The sequence below is a fragment of the Chiloscyllium plagiosum genome, unplaced genomic scaffold (assembly GCF_037043375.1).
Source record: "Chiloscyllium plagiosum isolate Xiang-an unplaced genomic scaffold, Cpla_swu_hap1 HiC_scaffold_1, whole genome shotgun sequence".
NCBI classification, from domain to species: domain Eukaryota; kingdom Metazoa; phylum Chordata; class Chondrichthyes; order Orectolobiformes; family Hemiscylliidae; genus Chiloscyllium; species Chiloscyllium plagiosum.
Genome location: NW_028270139.1, coordinates 145,621,683 through 145,641,916, shown reverse-complemented (window position 1 = coordinate 145,641,916; position 20,234 = coordinate 145,621,683).

Genomic DNA, 20,234 nt, shown 5'->3' with positions numbered 1-20,234 from the left:
AGTTTGAAATATGACATGGTGGAAGTTCCTTATGGTTGTTGTGTAACAAGTAAAACAGTTTCACACAGGTAAAGAGAGCTGGCATTTCGAGGGAAAATAGAGATATAGCATTCTCTAACCTCTCAATCAGTATAATGTTTTCCAGCTCCTGGAAGATCATAATGTTCTCCTGCTCTTTGGCGAGTGCAGTGATCTCCCACTCCTTGGTCAGTGCAGTGATCTCCTGCACCACGGTCAGTGCAGTGATCTCCTGCACCACGGTCAGTGCAGTGATCCCCTGCTCCTTGGGCAGTGCAGTGATCTCCTACTCCTTGGACAGTGCAGTGATCTCCTGCTCCTTAGACAGTGCAGTGATCTCCCATTCCTTAGTCAGTGCAGTGATCTTCTGCTCAACGGTCAGTACAGTGAGTCCCTGCTCCTTGGGCTGTGCAGTGATCTCTTGCACCACGGTCAGTGCAGTGAGTCCCTGCTCCTTGGGCTGTGCAGTGATCTCTTGCACCACGGTCAGTGCAGTGAGTCCCTGCTCCTTGGACAGAGCAGTGATCTCCTGCTCCTTGGACAGTGCAGTGATCTCCTGCTCCTTGGACAGTGCAGTGATCTCCCATTCCTTAGTCAGTGCAGTGATCTTCTGCTCCACGGTCAGTGCAGTGAGTCCCTGCTCCTTGGGCTGTGCAGTGATCTCCTGCACCACGGTCAGTGCAGTGAGTCCCTGCTCCTTGGAGAGTGCAGTGATCTCCTGCTCCTTGGTTTGTGCAGTGATCTCGTGCTCCTTGGTTAGTGCAGTGCTCTCCTGCTCCTTGGACAGTGCAGTGATCTCCCATTCCTTAGTCAGTGCAGTGATCTTCTGCTCCACGGTCAGTGCAGTGAGTCCCTGCTCCTTAGACAGTGCAGTGATCTCCTGCTCCTTGGACAGGGCAGTGATTTCCTGCTCCATGGACAGTGCAGTGATTCCCTGCTCTACCATCAGTACAGTAACCTCCTGATCCACAGTCAGTGCAGTGATCTCCTGCTCCACAGTCAATGCAGTGATGTCCTGCTCCTTGGTCTGTGCCATGTTCTCCTGCTGTACCATCAGTACAGTAATCTCCTGATCCATGGACAGGTCAGTGATCTCCCATTCCTTAACAGTGCAGTGAACACCTGCTCCATGGACAGTGGAGGGATCCCTGGTTCCATGGTCAGTCCAGCAATCTACTGCTGATTGAACAGTACATCTCCTGCTCCACGGTCAGTGCATTGATCTCCTGATCCATGGACTGTGCAGTGATCCCTTGCTCCTTGGCAGTGCAGTGATCTCCTGCTCCACAGTCAATGCAGTGATCTCCTGCTCCATGGACTGTGCAAAGATCTCCTGATCCATGGACAGTGGAGTGATCTCCTCCTTCCACGGTCCGTGCAGTGATCTTCTGATCCATGGACAGTGCAGTGATCTGCTGTTCCACAGTCAATGCAGTGATCTCCTGATCCAGGGACAGGTCAGTGATCTCCTGCTCCTCGGTCAGTGTATTGATCTCCTGATCCATGGACTGTACAGTGATCCCCTGCTCCTTAGTTAGTACAGTGAATGCTTGCTCCCTTAACAGTGCAGTGAACACCTGCTCCATGGACAGTGGAGGGATCCCTGGTTCCATGGTCAGTGCAGTGATCTCCTGCTCCATGGACTGTGCAGTGATCCCCTGCTCCTTGGCAGTGCAGTGATCTCCTGATCCACAGTCAGTGCAGTGATCTCCTGATCCACAGTCAGTGCAGTGATTTCCTGTTCCACAGTCAGTGCAGTGATCTCCTGTTCCTTGGTTAGTGCAGTGATCTCCTGATCCATGGACTGTGCAGTGATCTCCTGCTCCTTGGTCTGTGCCGTGTTCTCCTGCTCTATCATCAGTACAGTAATCTCCTGATCCATGGACAGGTCAGTGATCTCCTGCTCCATGGTCTGTGCATTGATCTTCTGATCCATGGACAGTGCAGTGATCTGCTGCTCCACAGTCAATGCAGTGATCTCCTGATCCATGGACAGGTCAGTGATCTGCTGCTCCACAGTCAATGCAGTGATCTCCTGATCCATGGACAGGTCAGTGATCTCCTGCTCCTCAGTCAGTGTATTGATCTCCTGATCCATGGACTGTACAGTGATCCCCTGCTCCTTGGACAGTGCAGTGATCCCCTGCTCCTTAGTTAGTACAGTGAATGCTTGCTCCCTTAACAGTGCAGTGAACACCTGCTCCATGGACAGTGGAGGGATCCCTGGTTCCATGGTCAGTCCAGCAATCTACTGCTGATTGAACAGTACAGTGATCTCCTGATCCATGGACTGTGCAGTGATCTCCTGCTCCATGGACTGTGCAGTGATCTCCTGCTCCTTGGTCTGTGCAGTGATCTCCTGATCCATGGACTGTGCAGTGATCTCCTCCTTCCACGGTCTGTGCAGTGATCTCCTGATCAATGGACAGTGCAGTGATCTCCTGCTCCACAGCCAATGCTGTGATCTCCTGATCCATGGACAGGTCAGTGATCTCCTGCTCCTTGGCAGTGTAGTGATCTCATGCTCCTTGGTCAGTGCAGTGATTCCCTGCTCCTTGGTTTGTGCAGTGATCCCCTGCTCCTTGGTTTGTGCAGTGATCTCATGCTCCTTGGACAGTGCAGTGATCTCCCATTCCTTAGTCAGTGCAGTGATCTTCTGCTCCACGGTCAGTGCAGTGAGTCCCTGCTCCTGGGGCTGTGCAGTGATCTCCTGCACCACGGTCAGTGCAGTGATCCCCTGCTCCTTGGAGAGTGCAGTGATCTCCTGCTCCTTGGTTTGTGCAGTGATCTCCTGCTCCTTGGACAGTGCAGTGATCTCCCATTTCTTAGTCAGTGCAGTGATCTTCTGCTCCACGGTCAGTGCAGTGAGTCCCTGCTCCTTGGATAGTGCAGTGATCTCCTGCTCGTTGGACAGGACAGTGATCTCCTGTTCCTTGGTTAGTGCCATGATCCTCTGCTCCTTGGTTAGTGCTGTGATCTCTGATCCATGGACAGTGCAGTGATCTCCTGCTCCTCGGACAGTGCTGTGATCCCTGATCCATGGACAGTGCAGTGATCTCCTGCTCCTTGGACAGTGCTGTGATCCCTGATCCAAGGACAGTGCAGTGATCTCCTGCTCCTTGGACAGGGCAGTGATTTCCTGCTCCATGGACAGTGCAGTGATTCCCTGCTCTACCATCAGTACAGTAACCTCCTGATCCACAGTCAGTGCAGTGATCTCCTGCTCCACAGTCAATGCAGTGATGTCCTGCTCCTTGGTCTGTGCCATGTTCTCCTGCTGTACCATCAGTACAGTAATCTCCTGATCCATGGACAGGTCAGTGATCTCCCATTCCTTAACAGTGCAGTGAACACCTGCTCCATGGACAGTGGAGGGATCCCTGGTTCCATGGTCAGTCCAGCAATCTACTGCTGATTGAACAGTACATCTCCTGCTCCACGGTCAGTGCATTGATCTCCTGATCCATGGACTGTGCAGTGATCCCTTGCTCCTTGGCAGTGCAGTGATCTCCTGCTCCACAGTCAATGCAGTGATCTCCTGCTCCATGGACTGTGCAAAGATCTCCTGATCCATGGACAGTGGAGTGATCTCCTCCTTCCACGGTCCGTGCAGTGATCTTCTGATCCATGGACAGTGCAGTGATCTGCTGTTCCACAGTCAATGCAGTGATCTCCTGATCCAGGGACAGGTCAGTGATCTCCTGCTCCTCGGTCAGTGTATTGATCTCCTGATCCATGGACTGTACAGTGATCCCCTGCTCCTTAGTTAGTACAGTGAATGCTTGCTCCCTTAACAGTGCAGTGAACACCTGCTCCATGGACAGTGGAGGGATCCCTGGTTCCATGGTCAGTGCAGTGATCTCCTGCTCCATGGACTGTGCAGTGATCCCCTGCTCCTTGGCAGTGCAGTGATCTCCTGATCCACAGTCAGTGCAGTGATCTCCTGATCCACAGTCAGTGCAGTGATTTCCTGTTCCACAGTCAGTGCAGTGATCTCCTGTTCCTTGGTTAGTGCAGTGATCTCCTGATCCATGGACTGTGCAGTGATCTCCTGCTCCTTGGTCTGTGCCGTGTTCTCCTGCTCTATCATCAGTACAGTAATCTCCTGATCCATGGACAGGTCAGTGATCTCCTGCTCCATGGTCTGTGCATTGATCTTCTGATCCATGGACAGTGCAGTGATCTGCTGCTCCACAGTCAATGCAGTGATCTCCTGATCCATGGACAGGTCAGTGATCTGCTGCTCCACAGTCAATGCAGTGATCTCCTGATCTATGGACAGGTCAGTGATCTCCTGCTCCTCAGTCAGTGTATTGATCTCCTGATCCATGGACTGTACAGTGATCCCCTGCTCCTTGGACAGTGCAGTGATCCCCTGCTCCTTAGTTAGTACAGTGAATGCTTGCTCCCTTAACAGTGCAGTGAACACCTGCTCCATGGACAGTGGAGGGATCCCTGGTTCCATGGTCAGTCCAGCAATCTACTGCTGATTGAACAGTACAGTGATCTCCTGATCCATGGACTGTGCAGTGATCTCCTGCTCCATGGACTGTGCAGTGATCTCCTGATCCATGGACTGTGCAGTGATCTCCTCCTTCCACGGTCTGTGCAGTGATCTCCTGATCAATGGACAGTGCAGTGATCTCCTGCTCCACAGCCAATGCTGTGATCTCCTGATCCATGGACAGGTCAGTGATCTCCTGCTCCTTGGCAGTGTAGTGATCTCATGCTCCTTGGTCAGTGCAGTGATTCCCTGCTCCTTGGTTTGTGCAGTGATCCCCTGCTCCTTGGTTTGTGCAGTGATCTCATGCTCCTTGGACAGTGCAGTGATCTCCCATTCCTTAGTCAGTGCAGTGATCTTCTGCTCCACGGTCAGTGCAGTGAGTCCCTGCTCCTGGGGCTGTGCAGTGATCTCCTGCACCACGGTCAGTGCAGTGATCCCCTGCTCCTTGGAGAGTGCAGTGATCTCCTGCTCCTTGGTTTGTGCAGTGATCTCCTGCTCCTTGGACAGTGCAGTGATCTCCCATTTCTTAGTCAGTGCAGTGATCTTCTGCTCCACGGTCAGTGCAGTGAGTCCCTGCTCCTTGGATAGTGCAGTGATCTCCTGCTCGTTGGACAGGACAGTGATCTCCTGTTCCTTGGTTAGTGCCATGATCCTCTGCTCCTTGGTTAGTGCTGTGATCTCTGATCCATGGACAGTGCAGTGATCTCCTGCTCCTCGGACAGTGCTGTGATCCCTGATCCATGGACAGTGCAGTGATCTCCTGCTCCTTGGACAGTGCTGTGATCCCTGATCCAAGGACAGTGCAGTGATCTCCTGCTCCTTGGACAGTGCTGTGATCCCTGATCCATGTACAGTGCAGTGACCCCCTGCTCCTTAAACAATGCAGTGATCGCCAGCTCCTTGATTAGTGCAGTGAACTTCTGCTCCATGGGGACAGTGCAGTGATCTCCTGCTGATTGAACAGTGCAGTGATCTCCTGCTCCATGGACAGGGCAGTGATCCCCTCATCCTTGGACAGTGCAGTGATCTCCTGCTCCAAGGACTGTGCAGTGACTTCATCTCCCATATTTTTTTCCTTCACTGACTGTATTATAAAAATGGACATTCTGATGTAACCCATCAGACTTGGGAGTGTCTCTGCTAAGGGAAACAGTGCTAATTGGTTGAACATTTCCTTCTTTTTGGTTAAGTTCAGTTTTGCCAACTTGCCTGTGTAGTTATTAACTACCTACCTAATGTCTGTACCACCTGATTCCAGCCCTAGTTCATCACTCATCATGACTAGGATAAATGTCAGCATCCAGTTAGCTTGCGTTGAGTGGTTAGACGGAAAGCTGCATTTTAATGAGTTGAGACGTGCAGTTAATAATATCATAAACAAATAACCATCCCCTTTAATAGGAAACAGGATGCTCCTGATTCAGAATCACACCTCAATGCCCAGAGCTTAGTTTATTTATCCAGTGCGTTGTTTCCAATATTGAGATTGTCTTCAACCAGCTTCTTGAATGATGCTGCCACATTTCTCACCGTAGCCGACTTTCTCCAGCCCATCCACGTTTGTATTGAATGTTTTAAGCCCAATATAACTCATCTTCAGAATGCATGGTCCTCTTTCTCTCTTTCCACAGATGCTGCCAATCCTACTGAATTTTCTGAGCATTTTCTGTTTCCATTTTGATTTGGTTTGATTTGTTATCGTCACATGTACCTAAGCACAGTGAAATGTTTGTTTTGCATCTTGTACAGGCAGATCATAATACACAAAGATCATTGAGAGATTGAACAGAGCAAGCAGTGCAAAGATATGGCTTCAAAGAAGGTGCACAAAAACCAAGATTTGAAATTAGATTTGAAATTTGGGAGGTTCATTCGGAGGTCTTACAACAGCAGGGAAGAACCCTTTCTTAAACCTGCTGGTGTGTGTATTTAAGCTTTTGTATCTTCTGCCTGATGGAGGAGGTTGGAAGTGATTGGCTGGGATGATGTTGGCTGCCTTTCTGTGGCAATGTGAAGTGTAGATGGAGTCCATGGATGGTCTGGGCTGTGTTCACAACTCTCTGTAGTTCCTTACACTCCTGGGCAGAGCAGTTGCCATGCTAAACCATAATGCTTTCTGTGGTGCATCTGTAAAAGTTAGTGAGAATCCTTATGGACATGCTGAATTTCCTTAGCCTCCTGAGGAAGGAAAGTAGTTGTTGTGTCTTCCTGACTGTCTCATCAACAGGGGTTATCAAGGACAGATTGTTAGTGATCGTCACTCCCAGTGACTTGAAGCTCTCAATCATCTCCACCTCAGCACCATTGATGTAGATAAGGGTGTGTCCTCCTCCTTGCTTCCTGCAGATTATGATCAGCTCTTTAGTTCTGCTAACATTGAGGGAGAGATTATTATCCTTACACCTCTCCAACATTCTCAGTATTTTGCTTTTGGTATGGCTAAAGCCTCATTAATGTACAAAGTTAAAAATCACACAACACCAGGTTATAGTCCAACAGGTTTAATTGGAAGCACACTAGCTTTCGGAGCGACGCTCCTTCATCAGGTGATAGTGTGCTTCCAATTAAACCTGTTGGACTATAACCTGGTGTTGTGTGATTTTTAACTTTGTACACCCCAGTCCAACACCGGCATCTCCAAATCATGCTCATTAATTTAGGTCTTCTGTCTAATCACTGTTTGCCAGAACTTGCTGCGCACAATTGGACTATCACATTAAAATACTGACTACACTTTAATATTATTTAAATGGCTGTTAAACAGCTTAGATCATCCCAATAATAATACAACTTCTAGTCTTATATACATTCTACATTATTAATTTTATGCTGTTAACTTATGGCATTGATACAATGGATGTACAGACACAAATAAAAGTAAATGCATACAAGAGAGTACAACACGGGCGGCACAGTGGCGTGGGCAGCACGGTGGCACAGTGGTTAGCACTGCTGCCTCACAGCGCCTGAGACCCGGGTTCAATTCCCGCCTCAGGCGACTAACTGTGTGGAGTTTGCACATTCTCCCCGTGTCTGTGTGGGTTTCCTCCGGGTGCTCCGGTTTCCTCCCACAGTCCAAAAGATGTGCAGGGTCAGGTGAATTGGCCATGCTAAATTGCCCGTAGTGTTAGGTAAGGGGTAAATGTAGGGGTATGGGTGGGTTTCGCTTCGGCGGGTCGGTGTGGACTTGTTGGGCCGAAGGGCCTGTTTCCACACTGTAATGTAATCTAAACAATATTAAATTCCAATTAAATCATTGAGTAACACAGTTTTGTAAATGAGTCCAATGCTGGCTAATCCACCGGCAGAACAGAACAATGTTGAGAACTGTGACCTTCATGAAAGGAGACAGAGGATCGTTTGTAATCACACTTATAATTTCCACTCAGCTGTAAAGAAACACACAAATAAATCCTGAATTCCATCGGGTAAGCTTCATTTTATATGTTCCAGGTTTAATGTTGTGTGTATTATTCTTTTATTCATTTTTTTAAAAATAATTATTTCTGAGATAATTCATTGACTGTTCAGTCATTAGATTATGAACACAGCTTAAAGTGATCTCATACCAACCAACAGAATTTGCAGAAGAGAAATGGGCATTTGATCCAACTAGGCTGTGCCAGGGATTATGCTTCTCATTCCTCTTTAACTAAATCAACATATCCAAAAGCAAGTTCCGGTTGATGCTGAAAAGTTGAAGGAAAAACAGAAAATGCTGGAAATACTTAGCAGATCTGGCCAAATATATGGAGAGGAAAACAGAATTAACCTTTCCGGTTGACAATCCTTGATCAAATCAAGCCCATTCCTAACTGAAAGGGCCATGGTGAACTGAATAGTATGACAATGTCGTAGCTTTAAGAGAGAGATTGAATGAGAGGTATGGAGCTGGCTAGTTAAAACCACTTGAATGAATAGTTTGGGAGGCCCTGGGGACTTTTTTGAACCATCTGTATGAATGTGGCCAGCTCTCACAGATTAGGATTTCTGGGTTTGGTTTCTCAGTAGCATCAGAAACTACAAATTTTGAAGCCTCAGTGAATGTCTCCTGGTTGCTACTCTCTGAATTTTGTCTTTGCGTTCTTTTTCCCTCCTGGATGGGAGAATTGCATGTGAGAACCTACGTCTGAATTTTCCGTTTTTGCCAAGGCGTATGTTTAGGAGATGCTACTGTATTCAAATAGTTAACTCGTAATAGTTGCTGTATCTATTATTCTGTTAAGTTTCCGATTGAGTTGAGTTATTCTAAATTCCTCTTTTCTTGGTTGTATTTTAACTACAGTGTTCAAATAAATTGTGTTTTGCTTAAAGTAAACCAGTTTGACCAGTCGCATTGCATCCCAAACAGACCCTTTATATTTGCCTTTAAAGTAAGAAAAAGTTAGGCTGCCTTCTTAAAATATTTTGAGGGTGTCTGGTCTGGCCCATAACAATTGCTTCCCAAGCCATTTCAGAGGGCAGTTAGGAGGTAGTTTCTGTGGATCATTTGCCTTATAGTCACAGATAGGATAACAAAGCTAGATTTAGTGAACTAAATGAAGGATATGATAAAATAAAACCTAGCACTACAGAAGCTGGAAATTTGAAACAAAAACAGAAATTGCTGGAGAATCTCAATAGGTTCTGACGAAGGGTCACTGGATGAAATGTCCACACCATTTTATCTCGACAGCTGCTGCCTGACAAAACACAGAAAATATTGGATTTGGAGGGAGTACAATGTTGATTTACAAGAATAATACCTGGACTTCAGGGTTTTAGCAAAACAGGAGAGATTATAAAAATTAGGCATATTTTCTCTAGAATTTGGAAGGTTAAGGGATAATCTGATCAACATCTTCAAGGTCTTAATATGAAAAGGCAGGGTAGATAAAGATAAACTATTTCCACTGGTTGGGAATTCTAGAACCAAGGGCAACGTCTGAAAATTAGAGCCAGACCATTCTGGAGAGAGTCGAAGAGAGTGTTGCTGGAAAAGCACAGCCAGTCAGGCAGCATCCAAGGAGTAGGAGAGTCGACGTTTCGAGCATAAGGCCTTCATCTCCTGCTCCTCGGATGCTACCTGACCGGCTGCGCTTTTCCAGCATCACATTCTTTAACTCTGTCTTCAGCATCTGCAGTCCTCACTTTCTCCATTCTGGAGAGAGGTTAGGAAGCACTTATACACATGAAGGTTGGTAGAGGTTTGGAACTATCTCCCACAAACAGCAATTGATGCAGGATCAGTTGTTAAGTTTAAATCTGAGATGGATAACGTTTTGTTAAGCATTGGTATTAAGGGATATGAGCCAAAGTCAGATATATGTAGTTAGGTCACAGAATAACCATGATCTGATCAAATGGCAGAACAGGCTGCATGGCCTACTTCAGTTCCAGTGCTCTAATAAATGCATTTTTATGATATTCCAGTCATTTCATGATCACCAGTACTGATGGCAATTCTTTTTTTAAATTCCAGATGTATTTAATTATTTAAATTTAAATTCCCCAGCTACTGTGGTGTTGTGAACACAAGCCTTTGGGTCATGATTTCAAGTCTTGTGATTAGTAATCTAATAATATGAATAGAATATTATCTTAATGTATACAGCTCATTAACTACAGTGTACAAATAAATTGTGTTTTGCTTAAAGTAAACCAGTTTGACCAGTCGCATTGCATCCCAAACAGACCCTTTACATTTGCCTTTAAAGTAAGAAAAAGTTAGGGTCTAGGCTGCCTTCTTAAAATATTTTGAGGGGGTCTGGTCTGGCCCATAACAATTGTTTCCCAAGCCATTTCAGAGGGCAGTTAGGAGGTAGGTTCTGTGGATCATTTGCCTTATAGTCACAGATAGGATAACAAAGCTAGATTTAGTGAACTAAATGAAGGATATGATAAAATAAAACCTAGGACTGCAGAAGCTGGAAATTAATGTATCCAGCTATCCAACATTTGAACTTAACAAACATCTCAATTGTTCAGATCCACAGGGATCAGTTTCCAATATATGTCAGTGATTTGGAGGAGAACCTAGATGGTCTGACTGGTATTTGTCCAAGTGATACAAAGATAGGGTTAGCTCGGGAGTAAGGAGGATTGCCAAAGGATTCATCAAGATATAGACTGGAGACTTCGGTGAAAAAATGGCAGATGGAATTTATTTTGGACAAATGTGATATATTTTGGAAAGTCTAATGCAGGAGGCTAGTGTACAGTAAATGGCAGAACCCTTAGAAGCATTAACATTCAAAGCTATCAAGGCATACACTACACAATTTCTTGAAAACAGCAATGCAAGTGGATAAGGTGGTTATAAGAAGGCATATAGCATGCTTACTTTCATCTTGGGACATTGAGTATAAAAATTGACAAGTCATGTTGCAGACGTGTAGAATGTTAGTTAGGCCACATTTGGAATATTGTGTACAGTACTAGAAGGATGCGAAGGCTTTGAAGAGAGTGCAGAAAAGGTTACAAGGATGTAGCCTGGTTTGGAGGGTATGAGCTATGAGGAGAGAGTGGACAAACTTTGTCTGTTTTCACTTGAATGTCAGAGGCTGAGGAGTGACCTGATAAAATTATGAGAAAATAGAATAGATAATTGGAGTCTTTTTCTCAGGTAGAAATGTCAATTACTAGTGGACATTGACTTAGGGTAAAAAGGGGCAAGTTGAAGGGAGATGTGAGAGTCAAGTTTTTGCACAGAAGGTGATAAATGCCAGGAATGCACTGTCAGAGGAGGAGGTAGAAGCAGATACAACTGCAATGTTTAAGAGGCATCTTGACAGAGATATGAATATTCTGGATCAGTGGTGCCGGAAGAGCACAGCAATTCAGGCAGCATCCGAGAACAGGCAAAATCGACGTTTTGGGCAAAAGCCCTTCATTTACCTAGAGATATGAATAGGCAGGGAATAGAGGGATACAGATAGATTAGATTAGATTCCCTACAGTATGGAAACAGGCCCTTTGGCCCATCCAGACCCATTCCTCTACCCTAAATTTTATCCCTAACACTATGGACAATTTAGCATGGCCAATTCACCTGACCTGCACATCTTTGGATTGTGGGAGGAAACCGGAGCAAATCCACACAGACACAGGGAGAATGCGTAAACTCCACACAGACAGTCGCCTGAGGCAGCAATCAAACCTGGGTCCCTCATGCTGTGAGGCAGCAGTGCTAACCACTGAGCCACCATGCCAGTGTAGGTGCAAAATGTTTTCAGTTTAGAAAGCGAAAATGTGTCAGTGCAGTCTAGGTGGGCCAAAGGGCTGTTTCCAGTGCTGTACTGTTCTTTGTTCCTTGCCCTTTGACATCCTAAATTAATTCAGAGCCAATGTGATTGAAAATAATCAAAGTTTAATGTCACACCCAGATGATAACATCATTGACAACACACCACTCTTTTCTATTGTAATGAAGTGCCAATCTAGATTATGTATTTGAGATATTGAAGCAACATCCTTCTAACACAGAAGTAGCAGTCTGTAGCAACTGAACCTTGCTAAACATTGAAACGTAGAGTGCAGAAGTGACTGTACAAAGCCACTTGGATGGCCTACCTGAAGCAACGGACAAAGAACAGTTAAAAATAAAGTATCTGAACAGAGAACTGCATCTTTCTGAGCTGCATTTGGCAGCAGGATAACCATAGAGTGTGAAATTACATTTAATAACAGCCCTGCAGGTGGAGATAATCCTGACATTGGAGCAAGACAAAATGGCCTATTTGCATTAATAATTACAGTTTGCTGCTGCTGAGTTCACAGAACGGTGATGAATTTTTGATATAATTTAGTGTTGACTAAGTACTGCTGCAAAATCAGTTTCTTGTTTGCAGTGAGAAAGCAGTCAATTTTAAAGTTTCAAATTATAAATGAAAGGCCACACATACGTACGCCAATGTTCAGAGTTACCTCAGTGTTCTCCTTATAACCTTTAAAATTAGTTCTGTGATCCTAAAGGCCAAACTATATTATCGCACAGGGCTTTGGCTTTCACAGATGAAAATAAAGAATGGGCGGCACGGTGGCACAGTGGTTAGCACTGCTGCCTCACAGCGCCAGAGACCCGGGTTCAATTCCCACCTCAGGCGACTGACTGTGTGGAGTTTGCACGTTCTCCCCGTGTCTGCGTGGGTTTCCTCTGGGTGCTCCGGTTTCCTCCCACCATCCAAAGATGTGCAGGGTCAGGTGAATTGGCCATACTAAATTGCCTGTAGTGTTAGTTAAGGGGTAAATGTAGGGGTATGGGTGGGTTTCGCTTCGGCGGGTAAACTTGTTGGACCGAAGGGCCTGTTTCCACACTGTAATCTAATCTAAAAAAGAACATAGACCATAGAGCTGTACAGCATAAGAATGGGCCTTTTGGCCCACGATGCTGTGCTAGACATGACACCAAATTAAACTAATCCCTTCTGCCTGCCATTGCTCCATATCCCTCCATTCAATGCATATCCATGTGCTTATCTAAAAGTCCCTTAAACACCCCTATTGTATCTGGCTCCACCACCATCCCTGGCAGTGCGTTCTAAACTCCTACCATTCTCTGCACAAAAATCTTGCCCCTCATGTCTCCTTTGAACTTTCTCCCCTCTAATCTTAAGTGCATGTCCCTAGTATTAGACATTTCGACTCTGGGAAAAAGATTCTGACTGTCAACCCAATCTATGTGTCTCATAATTTTATAGACTTCTATCAGCTTCCACTGCTCAAGGGAAAAAAACCTGAGTATTTCAAGCCTACCCCCATTGCTCATATCCTCTAATCTAGGCAGCATCCTGGTAAACCTCTTCCACACCCTCACCAAAGCTTCCATATTCTTCCTGTAATGTGGCCATCAGAATTGAACACAGTACTCAAAGTGTGACCTGACTAAAGTCTTTAAAGCTGCAACATGACATCCTGACACTCGTACTCAATTCCCCAGCAAATAAAGGTAAGTTGACATACACCTTCTTTCCCCCCCTATCTGCATGTGTGGCTGCTTTCATACATTTGTGCCCATTTCAACTTATTGAAATAAACGACAGCCATTTTCTGAATCATTTCTTCAGGGTCTAATTATGCCTTGACTAATCAGAGACAACCTGCCTAATTTGAAGTAAAACAAGGCTATTAGCTTGGCAGTTAGCTATCAGTCATTATCCAGGTGATATATTCTTCAAGACAGCACTCGATTAGTCAGGGTTCACATGCCAATAATGCACATTTTCATTTCATACAGTATAAGAGATTGCTCTCCTTTATATTGCCATTCTTGCAAACTGTCCTGATAGTGCAAGTCACAAACTTTATCAAAAATTGACTTTTTACAGCATTAAAATATTAGTTGTCTTCAAGCCTATATCAAATGTCCTTTTAAAAGTTCTGGTGGAATCTGATGGACTTGGTTCCTTTCAGATCAGAAGAGTCTGCATTAACTAACTTATTCTTATTTCTCTCTAGTCCATTTGTCAATTATCTTAACTCTGTAATCTCTAATAATGGCTTACTGTCTAGAGAAATGGTTTCTCCTTAATTTCTCAAGCCACTCATACTGTGAACACCTTTATATTCCTTTCCCTTTACCTCCACTGATTTAAGGAAAGAAACATTAGCTTCTCCATTCTCTACGTATAACTGTATTCCCTCATCAGTGGTATCATACAGTTAAACTGCTTTTGTTCCCTCATGACATACTTCCTACAGTGTGATGCTCAGAGTATTTTAGATGCTGCAATTGTACCAGCCTCCACCACTCCCTCTAATACCTCGTTCCATGCACGCTACACCCTCTGTGTGAAAAAGTTGCCCCTTAGATCTCTTTTCTATCTTTTCCCCTCTCACCCTAAACCTCAACCCCCTAATTCAGAACTCCCTCACCCCAGGGAAAAGATTTTGTCTGGTTATCCTAGCCATGCCTCTCATGATTTTATAAGGTCACCCCTCAGCCTCCGACGCTCCAGGGAAAACAGCTCCAGCCTATTCAGCGATCCCTGTAGCTCAAATCCTCCAACCCTGGCAACATCCTTGTAAATCTTTTCTGAACCCTTTCAAGTTTCACAACATCCTTCCAATAAGAAAGAGACCAGAATTGCACACAATATTCCAAAAGTGGCCTAACCAATGTCCTGCACAGCCACAACATGATCTCACAAATCACATACTCAGTGTCTATCCTCATATGTCAGCCCTGCCATCCCGGGAATCAGTCTGGTGAACCTTCGCTGGACTCCCTCAATAACAAGAATGTCCTTCCTCAGGCTAGGTGATCAAAACTGCACGTAATGCTCAAGGTGTGCCCTCACCAAAGCCCTGTATAACTGCAGCAAGACATCCTTATTCTGATGCTCAAATCCTCTCACATGTCATTAACCTTCCTCACTGCCTGCTGCACCTACATGCCAACCTTCAGTGACTGTTCCATCATGACATCTAGATCTCGTTTTTTTCTTAAGTTGTCATCATTCAGACGTTAGTCTGCCTTCCTGTTTTTGTTGCCAAAGTGAATAACCTCACATTTATCCATATTATATTGCATTTGCTAAATATTTGCCCACTCAGCCAGTCTGTCCAAGTCACCCTGCAGCCTCTTAGCTTCCTCCTCACAGCGCGCAAATAGCTAGGGTACCAGCACTGAGGCCTGCAGTACCTCACTCCTCACTGCCTGCCATTCTGAAAAGGACCCATTTATTCCATCTCTCTGTTTGTTGTCTGCCAACCAGTTCTCTATCCATGTCAGTGCATTACCTCTGGTACCATGAGTTTAATTGTCCTCAGTAATCTCTTGTGTGGAGCCTTATCAAAAGCCTTTTGAAAGTCCAGATGCATAACATCTGCTGATTCGCCCGTCTTCACTCCACTGGTCACATCCTCAAACATTTCCAGAAGTTTGTCAAGCACAATTTCCCTTTAGTGAATCCATGCTGTTGAGGACTGATTCTAAAGTCAACAATTTAATATACTATGTTTTACCTTCTCTTTACAGAATGTCAAATAACTGGAGAAAAGATAAGCAAAGCTTTTACAGAGATAAACGAAAGGATTTATGGCCCTTAATTGCTGGAAAACATGACTTTGAAAGACTATCAGGATCTTGACGCAGCCTAGCAGCTCCTTCTGGACTTGGTTTCTGTTTTCCCACACCTAGGTGGTCAGTCAGGGCAAAGATACATAAGTACATTTTTTTCTCTCTCTCTCTCCCTCTCTCAGTAAAAGTTCTCACGGAAACTCTGAACTTTCCAAACATCAGTATTTCTGAACATCATATAAACTCTGAAAAGCTGAACTGGAGTTACTTTCCAAAGACTCAGATCCAGCTTGATGTCAGTCTAGACTGAAGATCTTACATTAACATGTTCTGGGTTAGTGGTGCTGGAAGAGCACAGCAGTTCAGGCAGCATCCGAGGAGCTTGTGGCTGTCAACATTTCAATCTTGTTGACAAAAAACTAGATGGACCATGAAAATTCTTCAAATGTTATCCCTTGGGTTGCTATGAGACAAAAACACATTCAAATTTGGCCAATCAGTTTAAATTATGCCCCAAAATACCAACATCCAATCAAATTTGCAATTGGTACTTTGACAATATTAAAACCAGTGAAACGATCCGTTGGTTTGGCGTATAAATATTAAGCAAATTGAATAGTTGGAGGAGAACTGTCAAGCCACCAACATGTACAGACTGCCTGAAACACAGCTCTCTTAAAGATACCTTTATCTATCAATGACCTATGAAAAAAAAATCCCTAAGAAGAAGAAAATCTACAGAGGAAGATATGAAGGGAAGATTCAACAGCTACCTGGTCTTGAAATTTGAATTTTTGGTAAATACTAATCAGGGGTTTTATCGGACTAGTCTTATAGAAGGGAAAGTAAAAGATAGGTTAGTGGAAGGAGTTGTAAATAGTTATGAGTTAATTATTCTTTGTTATACTTTAAGAAATAAAGTTGGTAATTTTTACTTTAAATAGTTCTTGGCCTCTCGAATTTTCACAGATTACTGCATGGGGTAAATCTTTTCTGTGTTGCTGGTTTTAAATTAATCGGAGGGGCTTTACATGTGTTGTAACACAATGGTATGACTGGTGGATGAATGGGGCTGGATTACCAACATATTCATCCCATTACAGTCATAACCTAAGTCATGGTGTATAAATTGGAGGGGAGCTTGTAGATAATTACATTTAATGCTCTGAGTTTTCTTGGTTTGTCAAGGTCACATATTTAGAAGGTGCTGTCAAAGGAACCTGGATGCATTGCTGCATACAAATGGTACATACAGCTGCCACTCTGCATCAGTGACAGAGGAATGAACATTAAAGGTTGTGAATTGGATGCCAATCAAGTTGGCTGCTTTGTTTTGGAGAGTGTTAGTGTGTTAAATATTGTTCGAGCTGTACTCATCCAGGCAAGTGGAGAGTATTGTATCACATGGCAGACATAACTTTGAGACAATGTGAAGAATTTGGGAGATGAGAGAGAGAGAGTGAGTTATTTGCCACATCGTGATTACATGGCTGCTCTAATTTGTTTTTTGGTCAATGGTGTTACAATTGACTAGCAATATTCAACGTTCATCATTTGACTTTAATACCTGAGACTTGCAGCAGCTAAAGATTTTCTTTAAAATGATACAGTTAACCTAAAAAGGATGCTATGATAATTTGACAGGCTGAAGCAGTCCACAAGGAATATATCAACAACGGCTGCCTCAGAATGACCATTTTTAAAAAGAAGCACTGAAACGCCACGATTTGTCAAGGAATTTACATTTCTTGATTTCCTTCCACTTGCACAACAAATGCACATATTGTGAAACGAAAAGTTGCTGATCGTTATCGAGTTTGAACTGAAATAAAAACATTGATACTGGAATACGCAAAGAAATAGTACAGGATATATAACATTCGGAAATGAGGAAGGATTATTTTACTCAGCGGGTTGCGACCCTTTGGGATTCTCTATCACAGCAGGTTGTAGCGGTTTAATCATTGAGTACATTTAAAGTAGAGATTGATAGATTACTAGTGGTGTACAGATTTATGGGGATGTTTTTTGGGTGAAAGACATTCAAGTGTTTTAGCAGTGATGATCACATTGAATGGTGTGGTAAGCTTATGTGCAAAAAGATAAATATGGGCCATAATAGCAAGTAAGGTGGAAGCTCTTTTCTCTCTTGCAGATGACACAAAGATTGGGGGAGTTGTAGATATTGAGGAGGATTGCTAGAGGATACATCCGGATTTCGATAGGCTGGAGATTTGGTTGGGATATTTAATCCAGCCAAATGCAAGGTGATGCATTTTGTAAGGTCTAATTCAGGAGGGAAATATACAGTAAACGGCAGAACCCTGAGAAGCTTGAATATACAATAACAAAGAGGATTGATGAGGGCAGGGTAGTGGACGTGATCTATACAGACTTCAGTAAGGTGTTCGACAAGCTTCCCCATGGGAGACTGATTAGCAAGATTAGATCTCATGGAATACAGGGAGAACTCGCCATTTGGATACAGAACTGGTTCAAAGGTAGAAGACAGAGGGTGGTGGTGGAGGGTTGATTTTCAGACAGGAGGTCTGTGAGCAGTGGAGTGCCGTAAGGATTGGTGCTGGGTCCACTACCTTTCGTCATTTATATAAATGATTTGGATGTGAGCATAAGAGGTACAGTTAGTAAGTTTGCAGATGACCAAATTTGGAGGTGTAGTAGACAGTGAAGAAGGTTACCTCAGATTACAACTGGATCTTGATCAGATGGGCCAATGGACCGAGAAGTGGCAGATGGAGTTTAATTTAGATAAATGCGGGCTGCTGCATTTTGGGAAAGCAAATCTTAGCAAGATTTATACACTTAATGGTAAGGTCCTAGGGAGTGTTGCTGAACAAAGAGACCTTGGAATGCAGGTTCATAGCTCCATGAAAGTAGAGTCGTAGGTAGATAGGAGAGTGAAGAAGACATTTGGTATGTTTTCCTTTGTTGGTCAGAGTATTGAGTACAGGAGTTGGGAGATCATTTTGCATCTGTACAGGTCATTGATAAGGCCACTGTTGGAATATTGGATGCAATTCTGGTCTTCTTCCTATCAGAATGTTGTGAAACTTGAAAGGGTTCAGAAAAGATTTACAAGGATGTTGCCAGGTTTGGAGGTTTTAAGCTATAGGAGAGGTTGAATAGGCTGGGGGTGTTTTCCCTGGAGTGTCAGAGGTTGAGGGGTGACCTTATAGAGGTTTATAAAATCATGAGGGGCATGGATTGGATAAATAGACAAGGTCTCTTCCCAGGGGAGGGGAGTCCAGGACTAGAGGACATAAGTTTAAGGTGAGAGGTGAAAGATATAAAAGAGACCTAAGGGGCAACTTTTTCAAACAGAGGGTGGTGTGTGTATGGAATGAAGTGCCAGAGGAAGTGGTGGAAGCTGGTAAAATTACAGCATTTAAAAGGCATCTGGATAGGTATATGAATAGAAAGGGTTTGGAGGGATATGTGCCGAGTGCTGGAGGTGGGATTAGATTGGGTTGGGATATCTGGTCGGCTTGGACAAGTTGGACCGAAGGGTCTGTTTCCGTGCTGTACATCTCTATGACTCTAGAGGGTTCTAGGCATACAGGTCCACAGTTCCCTGGAAGCGGCAATGCAAGTGGGTAAGATGGTTAAGACGGCAGAAAGCATGCTTGCTTCATCCGTCAGGCATAGAATATAAATATTTCTAAATCAGGTTGTAGCTGCATAGAACTTCCGTAAGGCCACGTTTGGAATATGGTGTACAGTTCTGGTCACCACATGACCCGAAAGATGTGGAGGCTATCGACAGGGTACAGAAAAGGTTTAAAGGGATGTTGCCTGGTGTGGAGGGTATTAGCTGTGAGGAGAAATTGGACAAGCTCATTTGTTTTCACTTGGACATCAGAGGCAGAGTGGGCAACCTGGTGGAGGTTTACAAAATTATGAACAGGAATCGATAGAAGAAATAGTCAGTCTCTTCTCCTGGGTCGAAATGTCAATTACTAGGTGACATGGATTTAAGGCAAAGGGGGAAAATTTGAAGGACACATGAGACAACTCTTTTTACACAGTGGATACAACAGCAACGCTTAAGAGGCATGTTGACAGAGATATGAAAAGGCAGGGAATAGAGGGATATAGGCCATGTGGAGAAAAGGGGTTTTAGTTTAGCAAGATGTTGGTCAAAGACCTGTTCCAGTGCTATACTGTTCTTCGTTCTTTGTTCTCTCTCTTCTTTCACTTGTGCTCTCTAAATCTCAAATGCAGAAATCAGCACCAGTGATAAAGAAAAAAATCATGGTTCATTAAAAATCTTTTAAAAGCTACAAAAATTGCCACTATTAAAGTGACAGCTCAATAGCTAAACAATTGGACTTGTGTATTTTCATTCTCGTACGTAAGGGCCACTTCAGACCTGCCCAGGTCAGAAAACATTGGGGGCTTACGCTGCAATTTAAATCCACAGATGAAATAAAAGTATTAAGTTGAGTAAATAGTCACTTTGAAATCATTTTTTCCATAAAAGGCTTTCCTGAGTTTACATGGCAACAGTGTGCAATTGTCCATATTTAATGTCAATGCATTCCGAGCAGATTTGGGACATGTTCAGGATTTCAAACATTTAAGAGATGTAGTAAGGCACTTGGGATTATAGTTTTAGCCATCAAATCCCAAACTTTGAAAAGGGATGTTGGACATTGAGGACAATGAAACCAATAGATTGGAGAGGGGGGAGCA